At 35.6% G+C, this 13,976-nt stretch overlaps 1 protein-coding gene across 1 annotated transcript in view; it reads right to left on the reverse strand.

Annotated features, from left to right (window-relative positions):
* LOC122813607 (calcium-activated chloride channel regulator 1-like) overlaps nucleotides 1-13,976 on the reverse strand; it is a 769,024-nt gene that overhangs the window by 341,089 nt on the left and 413,959 nt on the right. The window lies entirely within an intron of this gene.

A 13,976-nucleotide genomic window follows, 5' to 3' on the forward strand; every position in this document is an offset into this window, starting at 1 on the left:
AAGGGAAGCTGTTGTTACAGGATTTACAAATCATTTGACAATATGGATGGAGGCAATCAAAAATAAAGAATACACATTAAAACAGAAAATGGAATACAAAGAATAAATGAAAAAGAATGGCATAAAAAAGGAGAAGAATTAATTATACAATTATGGACAGATCATGTTATTATGAGGGAATTTTCTAAAAAAAAGTTTTTTAGAATGGCAGAGTAAGACAAGAAAGGTAGAAAAAGAAAGATGTATAGCAATATATGAACTGCATTTGTAAATTTAGAACATAATGAGAGAGTACCATGGTAAAGAAAAATAATTATATAAAAGAAATTATGAAAAAATAAGGAATTATATAAACAGAGGTATTTACTACAAGGAAAAAAGGAAGCAGTATTAACAAACTTCAGCAAAATAGTGAAAGAAGATAGTGTGATGAGAGAAATGAAAAATAAAAAGGAGTGGTAGAAAGAAAACAAGCACTGATTATGGTAATTGCAGTTCATTATGTGGAAGAAATGTGTAAAGAAAAATGAAAGAATGTAATAGAATATGAGAAGTAAAATAATTCTCAGATCAAGCATGTAAGGAAGTTGAAAATAGATTACTTTGTATGAAATGGATAAAGTGCTTAGACAGGTAAATATGGATTCAGCAGCAAGTCTAGATGGAATAGGATATGAAATGTATGAAAAGTTAATGGAATGGCAAAAAGAATATATATTACATGTTTTAAATGAATGGTTAAGTGAAGATTTTGGTTATAAAGATTGTATAGTGGAATGTTAAAATTTATATGGAGAAAAGGAGAAAAAGAAGATATAACAAATGAAGATCAATAGCAATAAATAATACAGAGTATAAGATATGTATGAAAATAATATAGAAATACTGGAAAATAAGATGGAAAATAAAATGGAAGAATGATTATATGGTAAAAAGGAAGGGATGTTAAGAATTGATAATTACTATAAGAGAAAATGCGGATGATATAAAAAGTAGAGAGAATGTAAAACTTATGGTAGGTGATATTAATACAGCTTTTGATACAATACAGCATGAGACAATATGGGAATTAATGAAGAAATATATCTTCATTAATAAAATTAAGAAAGTTTGTATGGCAGCATTTAATAATAATAATAATAACAATAATAATAATAATAACACTACTACTACTACTACGAATAATAATAATAATATAAGAATTCTAGTAAATGGATGGTTAAGTAAATAGAGATGACTAATGGTATAAGACAAGGATATCCTATGAGATGTATTTTATTTGCTTTAGTTATAAATATGGTAGTAAGGGAGGTGAATTGTAAAATGAAGAATGCAAAGTATGTAATTCAAATAGCTGTAGAGATTCCAGTTTTAATGACATATGCAGATGATATTATAACAGTTTATGGATGAGAAAAGTTATATTTTGCATAATTGAATGTTCAAAAGAAATAGGTATGTTGTTAAATTATGATAAAAGCAAAGGTCTGGGAGATATGATAAAATAAGGAGATACATTTCACAATGAAAGAAATTTCAATGTTGGGAAAAAAATTGATTATAAAGAAGTAAGAAGAAACTAATGGGAAAATTATTAAAGGAACTAGAGGAAATTTGTTTTTATACAAAACATGCAGGTTATATTATTAAAAAAAGTTAGTTTTATAAATGTAATATTAATGGGAAAAATATATCTATCAAGTATATTTATGATTCCAAGAATATATGAGAAACAATTATTACAAGTGATTTTTACATTTATATGGAGTTCTAGATTAATTCAAGTAAAGAGATGAGAAGTATATAGGAATAAAGATGGAGGACTAGCATTGTCAAATCCAGTGGTATTTTCTGCTGCTTTAAATTTGTCCAAAGTATTAGAATTGATAAATGAGAAAAATGAGAAACTAGCAGTAACACTGTTTTAATGTAAGTATGGAACATTTTGGGAAATAATAAAAAGAAATAAAAGAGAAAAACAATTTTAATGAAGAAATAGAACATTATCAAGAAAAAATAAAAATATGGAAGTTAAAGAGTGATGAGATAGAAGAAGACTGAAAAACATGGTATAAACATAAACAATATTACTATGTCAACCCATGGGGAAATTTACCAGAAGAAAGATTAAAGCTATAATAAAAACAAACAAATGGTGTAGTAATAAAGTAGAATGTCAATATTTTTTATGGAGACTGGAAATAAACAAATTGCCAGTGAAAGGCACTTCCTTATGTGGTGGCATTAACAAATGTTTGTTTTATTGAAATGCATATATTATTTTTCATTTGGTTATTTACTTATAATTTTATACATAGGTACAGTGTTCCTTTATTATGACAATTATCTTATATTGTGCATAATAAATACATATTTGTCCACATACACTATTGATTCATATGTTTGTTTCTCCTTCAGGGTCTTTTATTTATATTCAGTTCCTTATTGGGTTATTGTTGTAATTACATAGAGGATTCCTCCAGTACTGGGTTCTCTTCACGATTTATTTATTTACTTATCCTTTGCATATACGGTTAGTCCCACAAGTTAATAGCTTCTTTCTACAGGAGATCCACGGTGATATTTATACTACTGGGTAAAATGTTGTCAGGGCATCAGGAAACTTCCCTTACAGTTTTCAATAGATGCTGTGAAATCTTTTATATTCAGCTAAGCTACTACCAGCTCAAGCAGATCATACCTTGATTTAACATCTCATCCCAAGTATGGCACACCCAGGAGTGCAGCACCACCCAATACTGCACTACAGTATCACCAATCTGACTAGAGTGAGAATAGAAACCAGCCTTCTGATCTTTCAGCACCAAAGGTGAATGGGCTACTTGTTGCACCACTGAAAATGACAATATATTCACATCCTGGGTGGACTGCATTTGCCAACATGCTTATATGCTTTTTGACCACATTATGACTGTTAGTACTGTTTTTGCTGATTTCATCAAAATTCACAAATCCAGGCCATTATTTTTGAATCTGGCCCTTACTTGCTTAGTCTGCATTCGCTGTGTGTTAGTAAATGGCATAGTACAGTGTTGCAGGCTTTCTTCTGCAGGTCGTCACTATGCAGTGTGGACTAGGCTTATGTATCACACCCATCCCTAGTACAAATGAATATAATGAGTAATGCTGCAACTTAAAAATATATAAATGATTTCTTACTACTTGGCAATGTTGTTAGAATATATATATATATATATATATATATATATATATATATATATATATATATATAATATTGTTATAATGCCAATAGAGGAATGCATCACACGTTATGTTTAGTAAATAATTTCAAAATGAGTAGTGAAACCATGAGTCACAAACCAGTTTCAATAACCAAATATATTTTATGTATCAAGTAAACCAGACCACAGATATTGCATTTTTCATTTATTATTCTTCATTCATGCATTTTAACTATGTTGTTCTAATAAGAAAATATATAATTTCTGGTGGGGCTACTTTATATGAGCAATATTGTCCTGGATATTATAGGTGGATTTTGTGGGCTTCTTGTGCAATGTTACATTTTACTATTTATTTACACTGTAGTAAATGGAAAATATGGTCTAAAGTGCCATTGTATATATGTGTGTATATGTATATATATATATATATATATATATATATATATATATATATGAATTTATTTATTTGTCTGTTTTAGTTTTAATTATTTTCATTAAATTAAGTGTATATTCAGAGTTAGGGGAACTGCCAACATATAGTACTGTGTTTTGAGGGTGGTGTCATTGTCTATGTTTTGTGTATGTAGTATGTAAATTAGGGAGTAATATAAATATTGCAGGTTTGCCACTGATATTGACATACTGAGATAAAGCTCTGACTATGATCCAAGTGTAACAAGTTCACCTCATGGTCCTGGCATCTGCAGCAGCTGGTGAAGAGGGAGAGGAGTGATGAAGTACTGCAAAATACCTCTTATCATTTCCTTTAGGCTTTAGATTCACCTAGTTCATAATTTTCATGTCTGATTGTTTGCTTAGGATTTTCAGTGTGCCCTTGTTTTTTTTTTTCCTTTATTGTCTTTTGCATCAACACAACAGTCTTAAGCAGTTAGCCCCTGCCCATTTTCCTTTGCCTTCTGAAATAATTATTTATTTGGTCATTTGAATCATAGGTATGATATAGATTGGGACAGTTGAGTAACATTTATTGTATATTGTATCTGCATTGTTGCATAGATGCATGTTTTGTATGTTTTGTATCTTTTCTTAATTTTCGTGGGCTGAACCTGAAATACATCCACAGGTCTTAATGTTCCATGTTCCACCTCAGTTAACAAAAATAACTATCTAACTAAATAAATAAATAAATAAATACATTTTTCTGCCATATTCTGCATATGCTCATCCTAATAAACATGCCAGTAATTTGGAAGATAATGTGGTTATGTAGCTTTCAAAAAAAAGATGTGGACTGAAATGAGGCTAACAGGCAGTCATAAAATACCTAGCATGAACAGTGTAAGGAGACATATTTTAACAAGCTTGCTGATGACTGCAATGTGGGCACTAATATACTCTCACTCACTGATACTAAACAGCTCCAGAATGGTAGTATGAAATATGTATATACTTGTTTACCAAAAAATGTCTCCAGTTAAATGCAAAAAAGTGCAGTACAGTAGCATTTGGCAGAAAAGCTGGTCCCAACTCATACGTTATAATTAGTATTCTCTTCAGATAGATGTGTGGCTGTATGAGAGACAAGTGGTTATGTGAACAACTCTGTAATTTGATGATTGTTTCTACTGCCATCAAGACTTCCTTTGTTCTAGCCCAATTAAATTTCCTAGAAAAAATCATCATAATCCATGGAGTCATCATACTTCTTCACTCTTCCCTTATTAGATCTATCAGTGAATACAGAACTCCCTTTAGTATGTACATATACAAGCATATTGCTCAACTTCAAAGATCCCAAACATTTCTATCCAAGAAAATTAAAGGCCATAAATGATTCAAGTATCCCAAGAGATTATTACAGCCTTCCTTACATTTTGAAGTCTACCAGTTTCTCTGAAGTGACCCAAGTTTCACGGTCTGAGCCATGAACAAACTAGTACTATTCAACCTCCCATTTCATGGATAATTTAGTGTTTTTGCAACCACTCACACTAGGCTCCTAAATCTACACCTTCAAATCAACAAGGCTTGCTGGAGGAATAGATTCCATATTCAATCTGTGCACAGCTTTTGAAATAAGTTACCAGCAAATGTCAAACAAAGTAATACTTTAGCTACCTTTAAGGTAAGTCTTTGACTGTATAGGTAGGCACAGATTCAGACCAGAGTTATCATGTATGGCCTGTTTGATCTGGGAGGTGAGCAGAATTAATGCATGAGAAGGGTGACAAGAAGTTTTAAATGCATATATAGTCACGCATCTTATCATCCCTGTGAACACTTGCCAGGTGTCCTTGTGTCCCTGTGTTCCATAGACATATAATGTGTCATTTTAATAAATGGCCACATGCCTGTCACATACAGTTTCCCAGAAAAAAATAGTACCGATTTAGTGATATATAGAAAACTAAATGAATTAGAAGTACACAAATTAACAAGGCTGTGTATGTCTTAGAAAAAGAATAGTGGAAATCATAAATAATAAAACTACTTTACACTGTCCTTAGATTTCTATTACTTCTTCTTCTTTCGGCTGCTCCCATTAGGGGTCACCACAGTGGATCATCTGTTTCCATTTCTTCCTGTCCTCTGCATCTTGCTCTGTCACACCAACCACCTGCATGTTCTCTCTCACCACATCCATAAACCTTATCTTAGGCCTTCCTCTTTTCCTGTTACCTGGTAGCTCCATCCTTAGCATCCTTTTCCCAATATACCCAACATCCCTCATCAGCACATGTCCAAATGGATGCAATCTCACCTCTCTGGCTTTGTCTCGAAACTGTCCAACCTGAGCTGACCCTCTAATATACTCATACCTAATTCTGTCCATCCTCGTCACACCCAGTGCAAACCTTAACATCTTTAACTTTATCATGTCCAACTCTGACTCCTGCCTTTTTGTGAATGCTACTGTCTCCAACCCATTTAACATATCTGGTCTGACTACCCTCTTGTAGACCTTCGCTTTCACTCTGACTCGTATCCGTCTGTCACAAATCACTTCTGATACTCTTCTTCATCCTGCCTGTGCTCTCTTCTTCACTTCTCTTCCACACTCACCATTATTCTGAACTGTTGATTCCAAGTATTTAAACTCAACCACCTTCAGCAGCTCTATGCCTTGCATCCTCACCATTCCTCTATCCTCCCTCTCATTCAGACACATATACTCTGTTTTAGTCCTTAGATTTCTGTTACTGATATTCCTAATTTGCTAATATGTTTATTGTTATTTTTTTTTCCAAACATCTTTATTAAATTTTTACATATGACAAAAGCAATCTTACATTTATATAAATGAAAAACATGCAGAATAATACCACTTTAGTTGCAAACAGTTTACATCACAGACACCATTGAAACAACTGTGGTTGCAAACATTACACATCATTTATAAACCATCCAGGCATTGTATGTCTCATTCAAATCCTGCCTCTTAAACCTCATTCCTGCTCTGCATATATTGTTCCCACAATTCCCATGTTTTCCTATGTAGTTTGCTCCTTTCCTTTTCTAACGATCCCAATTCCAGTTGTTTTATCTCTGTTACTATATTCATTCCTTCTAGTAAAGTTGGTCTTGCAGGGAAAGCACTCTACTCCCACACCATTGCCAGAAATTGGAACTCCCTTCCCTATTCCTTGTCCACTGCTCCTTCCACCTCTGTATTCAAAAACTCCCTCAAATCACATCTCCTTAGCACCTGGTTATGCCCTTGTATCACATAAACATACCCACACTGATATTACCTCCCCCACTTGCTCTCTGGTCACCTGCATGATTTGTTTAATTGAAAAGTCAAACTTTTACCTGTTGAATTACTTGATATATTTCTTCTCGTACCAAGGGACTACAATGTATAACTGCAATTGTCATTCTACTCATTTTTTACATCACTGTTTACTTGGAGTGTTTCAACAATTTCTTGTTTTATTACTATATTCACCACATATGTTGTAATCAGTTTACTACATTTTATTTGTGTATTATATTTGCTGTATTGTTTTTGTATAGCTAAATACCGAAGCTTTTCTCCCTGGGCCTCCACTGAAAATGGACCTGGTCCAGTTGGAATTTCCCGGTTAACAAATGTAAAATAAAAAATAAACAAATAAATAGACTTTAATTTCCATTAGTAATTGCTTTTTTATGTTTATTGTTATTCTTAGCAGGAATTTTTGTTTCTCCAGTAACAATTTAAAAAGGTACAATATTACAGCATGAAGCTCTTAAAAGAATTTCACCAAAGTTTACTTTTAAAGAGACTGTGCACTATTCCACATGCTTAAAAATTCCTTTAAAACAAAAAGTAGTGACAGATGCATTAATGCATTATTTTAAGCAATCTATTATATTTTTTTATAAAGTTTACTTTTAAGCTTGCCCCAAGTTAGATTTAGAGGTCTGGAAGCACCAGTATTTGACTAGAGCTGATCTTCTGCCCCAAGGCCAGGTACGCCAAAGAAGATAAATTAGAAAAGGTGACAGATGCCTTCTGGAGATAATTTAGTCTATAAAATGCATTACAGTGCTCTGCTTGACTGAGAATATTTGTACTACCTGCTGATAGGGAAACCTATTTATACTAGTAAATAAAGCCAGGAAATGAGATAAATAAAGTCTAACTTCTTCCTAAGGTATGCTATGGATCCTGAACCAATTTTAAATGAAAAAGTGAGGGAATAGTGGCAAAGATCAACTAAATAATGGGTTGCAGAGTGAAGGGAGATTACTGAACGGATGCAGAAGTCATCGCTCTGGTATACAGGGCACTGTTAACACTGTACCCTGAGTATTCCCTGTAGCTCTAACAATCACAAAGAAAAAAGATGTGAATGACTGAGTTACCTCCACAAAGAGACCAACCACCAGTGCAGTCCCCCAAGATTCTGTGCTGGGGCCTCTACTGCTTGACATCTACTTTTCTGAAATAAAAGTCAATACCAAAAAAAGCTCCGGCTGAGCAAGTTTGCAGAGGACTGCAAGCTAGAAGCAATTACTGAATCCCCAAATGACTTATCCATCCTGCAGGAAGGTTTGTCTCAAATAAATAACTGGTGTCAAAATCATGGTCTGAAACTAAATGCCAAAAATGTATTATTGTATCCTGTGAGAAGTCATCTACACCAGAGAACTACCACATTGTCAATATGCCCCCAAAGAGTTGACCCAGTTGTTTGGGATTTGGGAACTAATGTGGACAGTGACCTAACTATTGGCTAACATTTGTCTGTTGTTGTAACAATGTCCTTCAATATTGCACAGTTTATAAGCAAAGGGACTGTGTCTAGATCGAGGAATGTCATTGTCTCTTTTTACTCAGCCTTCATTAGGCCAGTCATTGACTATAATTCCCCCTTTGGCATGTAACTGTACAGACACATACAAGTGGAATGCCACAGAGATACCTTATTTACGGCCGGCCTTAGGCATAGGCAAACTAGGCGACCACCTAGGGCACCGTACAGGCCGGCCTTGTAAAGGGCGCAATTTTGGCTTATTTATTTGTTTATTTTAATTAGTTTAATTAGTGCATTATTTCTTCCCAGTGCCTGCAGCAGGTGGCGGGAAGAAAGAATGCACTAACTAAACCAATTAAAAAAAATACAAGGGCGTCGGAACCATGGGGGGTGAGCGCGCCCTCCCACTTTTACAGCTGCAGCAGGTCGATTGCTCTGTTTGCTTTCGCCTCTCTGTATGTGCAGATTCCAGGTATAGTTGTTCCATACGGAGTGGAATTGCTTTGGGTAAAGTAAAAGTTTAATGCAGCTAGTTTAATGTTGAACACTTAGCCAGGGTGTGGATTTGTAGTGCACACCCATTGCTGTATGACAGCATTGTATGATGAAAAGGTTAAAGTAGATAGTTTCCGATGGTGAATTGAAAATGCAGTTTTGTTGCAGCAGTTCGGTAGTAATTGACAGAGGCACCGATTTTGCGTTTAAATGCATTATGAACTTTCTGTCGCTCCAATCTGTTGTAGCACATGTTTTATGGCAATGTTTCCCTTAGGAGAAGTGGTTTACAGCTGTTTGTCTTCTGTCGGATAGGTCAAGAGAGCAGATGTGTCATAAAATATACTGTTCAAAGGTGCTGTCCTGCCTTGCTATTTATCGGATCTGTCTGTGATTTCATGCGTATAAACGTTTATTTTTTTCGTAGTTATGTGATAATACCACTGTTCCCGAATTTTTGGTCTTGAAGTACTAATGAACACTTTTGTCTCAGTGTTGCCAAGTTCCGCTTTTATCTTGTGCTGGTGTCAGTAAGCATACCCCTTGCATTCTTGCAGTCTGTCGTGTACAGAATAAAGTACAAGAAGTGAAAAACGTTTATAGCCCTGTTTAAAATATGCCTGCTAATCAAAAAGATGAAAAGCTGTGAGCCATAATTAAAAAAAAAAAAATACTTGGATTTGTTTACTGAGAGAGTCTTGACAGGGGAAATGAAGTAGCCCTTTTTCAGTGGAGGCCCTGGGGAAAAAGCTGCAGTACAACAGGGGCAAAAACTTTAAGAATACAGAAACCAAAACTAGGAGCATGTAGTTTTGGTTTCTGTATTCTTAAAGTTTTTGCCCCTGATTCTTTCCGCAAGGTTGAGATGTATGAGGTTTCTCATATGTGCGCAATTTATATTTTGCTGTCGTTTGTGTTACATTCATAAATGTTTAAAGCATAAGTATTTTGTAAACTGGGTAAGTGGTCCTCAAACTGTACACTGGGCGGCATGCAAAATAACATTGCTTAACAAAGGTGAATTTTTATCAAGTTCAGAATCTGCATCATTCTTAGCGTACCTACCACAAATGTATTTCTTTGTTGACATTTAACAATTCCTTTACTTATTCCTCTTTCCGGGGGGGGGGGGCAACACCGAGGATAAATTTAATGTTACCTAGCCACTCGGGTCACATTTGAAGAGATTTGGGCTTTATGTACAAAGAAATTGTATGCTCATTAGTCGAAAAATTATTGCCATAATGTGGAATATAAGCAAAATGTAAAACTCTTAATAATTTGTAATCAGCTACACCTAGGAAGCTTTTAGCATACAAGAACAGCAAGGGTCGATTACTTCATGTCTTTCATTACTTTATAACGTGATGCGCCCTTTCAGATAACATTCATACTGACAGCTACATGACAGCTAACTAATATGAATGTAGATTCGAAAGGCGTGGGCGTGTTAGGGGCAGGGTTTGCTACTGCGCATCCTGCGAGGTACTACACTGTTACATAACAGGAATAATGGCCTCAAATTTCAACGTTCACAGCAAAAATAAAAAAACTTTTGCTACAACAGATACGATAACTCAAAATCCTAACTACAAAATGGCGGTAGTGAAAATGTTTATCTATTGGCATTACATATCAGTCATGTATATCTTACATTTCTCATATTTAGTCATTGTTCCACATTCCGCTGTGGCGACCCTAACCGGGTAAAGCTGAAAGACATTAGTTTAGTTCCACATTGAAACGATCTGTAACACACTCACTCACTCTTTAAACATTTTTAAAGAGTTGGGCAGGTGATCCGCTGTGGCGACCGCTATCCGGGAAAAGAAGAAAAAGAGTACAGAATACTGAATCACACGAATTCGTTATGTTATATGTATACATTAAAGCATGTAACAGCACTGGCAGATTTGTAGCTGAAACTATTTGTGGGTGCTGCAGGCTCGTGGTATAAAGTAAAATGTTGGGAGACAGCTACGTGCCTCAGGGGATCCCCACTCTGGAACAGGATAGTCATCCATGTGAAGCAGTCCATCCCAAACCCTATTTGTGCTGCTTGTGGCATAAATAAGATGTGTTGAAAGATAACTACTTGACTCAGAGGAAAGGGCTGCCCCAGCTGATATGGTGCCTCTAGACGAAGTAATGCTCTGGACTCATGGTCATGGAACACCCCTATGAGCCGTGCCCACATGTAGACCACTCCCAAGAAAGTCACTCCAGTCATTTCCTTCAATTATTTAAATGTACAGAAGAACAGATACCTTGTAATGTAGTTTAAACTGTCGGCAAGTGAAGGTGAAGATTTCCTTTAATAAATCTGCTTTATCTGTTGCTCCTTCACACATACTTTACTATAAAAGTCATATCCTCAGAAAATAGAAGCCCGTGTGCCTTGTTGAAAAGGATTACTTAAATTAATCTAAACAGTTTAATTTACTCTGGGGTAGCTGAGCGAGCCTTACCGCTCAGTGAAAGTAGGTTAGTAACTTGTCTCCTCACTGCATACAGTAACAAAGCTAAAATATCACAGACACAGATAGCCATTTGCTAAACAAATACAGTCTCACAATGCAAACAGACTTAGCATAAACAGTAAATAGAAACCCACATTTATAGAAAATGCATCTGGCCAGTGGAGGATTAAGTTTACCTTTGGACTGTTTTTAAAACAGACTCCTTGCACACATTTTTAGGGCCATGCATTTATTCTTTGATTCACCTTCCTGATTGCTTTAAATTACATTCCTTATATAATACAGCACCACTTGTTAGAATGTGTTTTAAATTCATAGTTTTAAACATTCCTTTAATAAGCAATGAAACAAAATGCATAAACCAATAACAACAAAACTACCCATTTCAGAAAATTTCAACCATAAAAGGCCAGTCAGACTTCTGTCATTACAATCCACCAATATCACTCAATACACACAATCTCTGCAGAAGAGAAATCATCTGAACAATTCCACATTAAAGAGATCTATAACTAATGAAGATGTTGCCACTGGCAAACAACTTTACATCTCAATGTTTCATCTACAAATTCAGTGCACGTTGCCCTTGAAGAATTAATTGCCTATATTAGCATTAATATTGCAATAGGAAATGGCTAAAACTGACAACAAGTTCATAGTTACTAGGCAACTCATACAAAGGAGGACACACTCAGGAGTGTAAGACCCCTATCCCCCCTTAAAATGCACCAAATAATCAGCAATCAAATGGGCACTGCACTATCAATACTCCATCTACATGGTGTGGAAGTAGAATCCATAGCCTTCTGCACCAAGGACAGTTATGCTATTAACAGGTGTGGCCTTAGGTCAACTGGTGCCCTAGATAAAAGGGCTCCATGGCACCCCCCACCACACCATCTGGTGCCCCTATCCTGGTCTACCTACACCCAATAAATACTGGAAAAGTGCCCCTGCTAGAGTGGTGCCCTAGGCGGCCGCCTAGTTGGCCTATGCCTAAGGCCGGCTATGACCTTATTAAAAGGATACAAGGTTTAAACAACGTGCCCTAGATTGACTGACTCAAATCTCTGTCACTACATTTGGTATCCTACATAGAGATAGCTTAGCAAAAGGATTCAAGGCCTAAATGAAATGCCCTACATGAGCCAACTGAAAGCCCTGCCGCTATAGTCTGTATCCTGCAGAGTGCTAAGAGATGCCCTCTGTCTGCCAAACAGGACATCCTCTGACCCATTACTGATGGATTTATTGTACATCAGCAAGTCAAATGGCATCAGCAATGCTCAGACTAGTGAGCTAAACCTCTTATGTGACATCAACAGAAAGGTTTGGAGCAGCAGGTATATTTCTCAGAGGATGCAGTGCTGTGGAACAGACTCCCCCTATCACATAAAACAAAGTTCATCTCTGTCCATTTTCAAGTACAACTTAGAGCTATGGATGGGAAACAAAGCATTTACCCTAGGACTGTCCCCTCTGCTATTAATGGTCAGAGGCATCTCCTAAATGCTTTATCCCATGCATGGATCCCCTCAAATTATCTGTGGTATGATCCCACTTATTCTTAATAGGGGTAATATATAATTATTGACCATGACATGGGTAAGGTCAGTCTATACCCAAATGGAATAGGTTATTTCGAGCACAAAAAGTAAAACTGTCCAGGCTTAAAATGGCCTACAATGGCAGCTAGCCTAGTACTTACCTATTTAACTATGAACCTATGAGTGATTCATAAGGCCACACAGATAAAAAAGTAAGCTACAAGAAAATAATAATTGCAAACATACACTCTGAGGGAGGAGGAGAGGAGAGTCTGACATCATGAGTAAATGGGAATTATAGATGCCAGGATGGGAGAGTTGGAAGACAAACTGAAGAGAATGAAGGATATGTGGGTGGAAGGAAGAAGGGGCAAGGATCAGGATAACTATAAGAATATACTTCTTCATGGAGAGAGTAGTAGGGCACTTGCGTGGCTTGTCAGAAGGACCACAGAACAAAGAATGACAGAGGAGTTCATTAAATGCATGGATGAGATCCAGAATGGATAACCATAGCAAATGGAAGGACACTTATGTAGGGGCTAGATGTGACTCTTAAACAGATACAATGGGCTTGTAGTTCTTGTCTATCATTTTAAATGAATATTCACATGTATACTCTACTGCTTCTGTATTGCAGTGCCTAGAATCTTACTGTCCTTTGTAAATGAATGCATGTCACCCACCTCTAAGACTTAGTAAATGAGCTGCCCAATTGTCTAAAGAAAATATCTTTATAACACAAATGTTATAATTATTGCCTTCCAGCATAACTCCTTAAATAATTATTTTCTATAGTCTATACAGAACATCATCTACTGGGACCTTTATTATAAATTAATCAGTCTTTATCTCAAAATGTTGTTCAATATCAAAATGGTGCTGCTTTAACTTTCCAAATGTAGAATAAAACTAATTTATCTGGTTTTTACTAGATAAAGTTCATCAGGTTCTGAGAAGCCTTTTTTCTGTCAAATTCTACTAAAATTATGCAGGAAATAGCCACAAGCACAATGAGACATAAAATATCCTAGTTGTACTACA

This window comes from Protopterus annectens, chromosome 10.part0 (genome assembly GCF_019279795.1).
Source record: "Protopterus annectens isolate FY-2018-M chromosome 10.part0, PAN1.0, whole genome shotgun sequence".
NCBI lineage: Eukaryota > Metazoa > Chordata > Ceratodontiformes > Protopteridae > Protopterus > Protopterus annectens.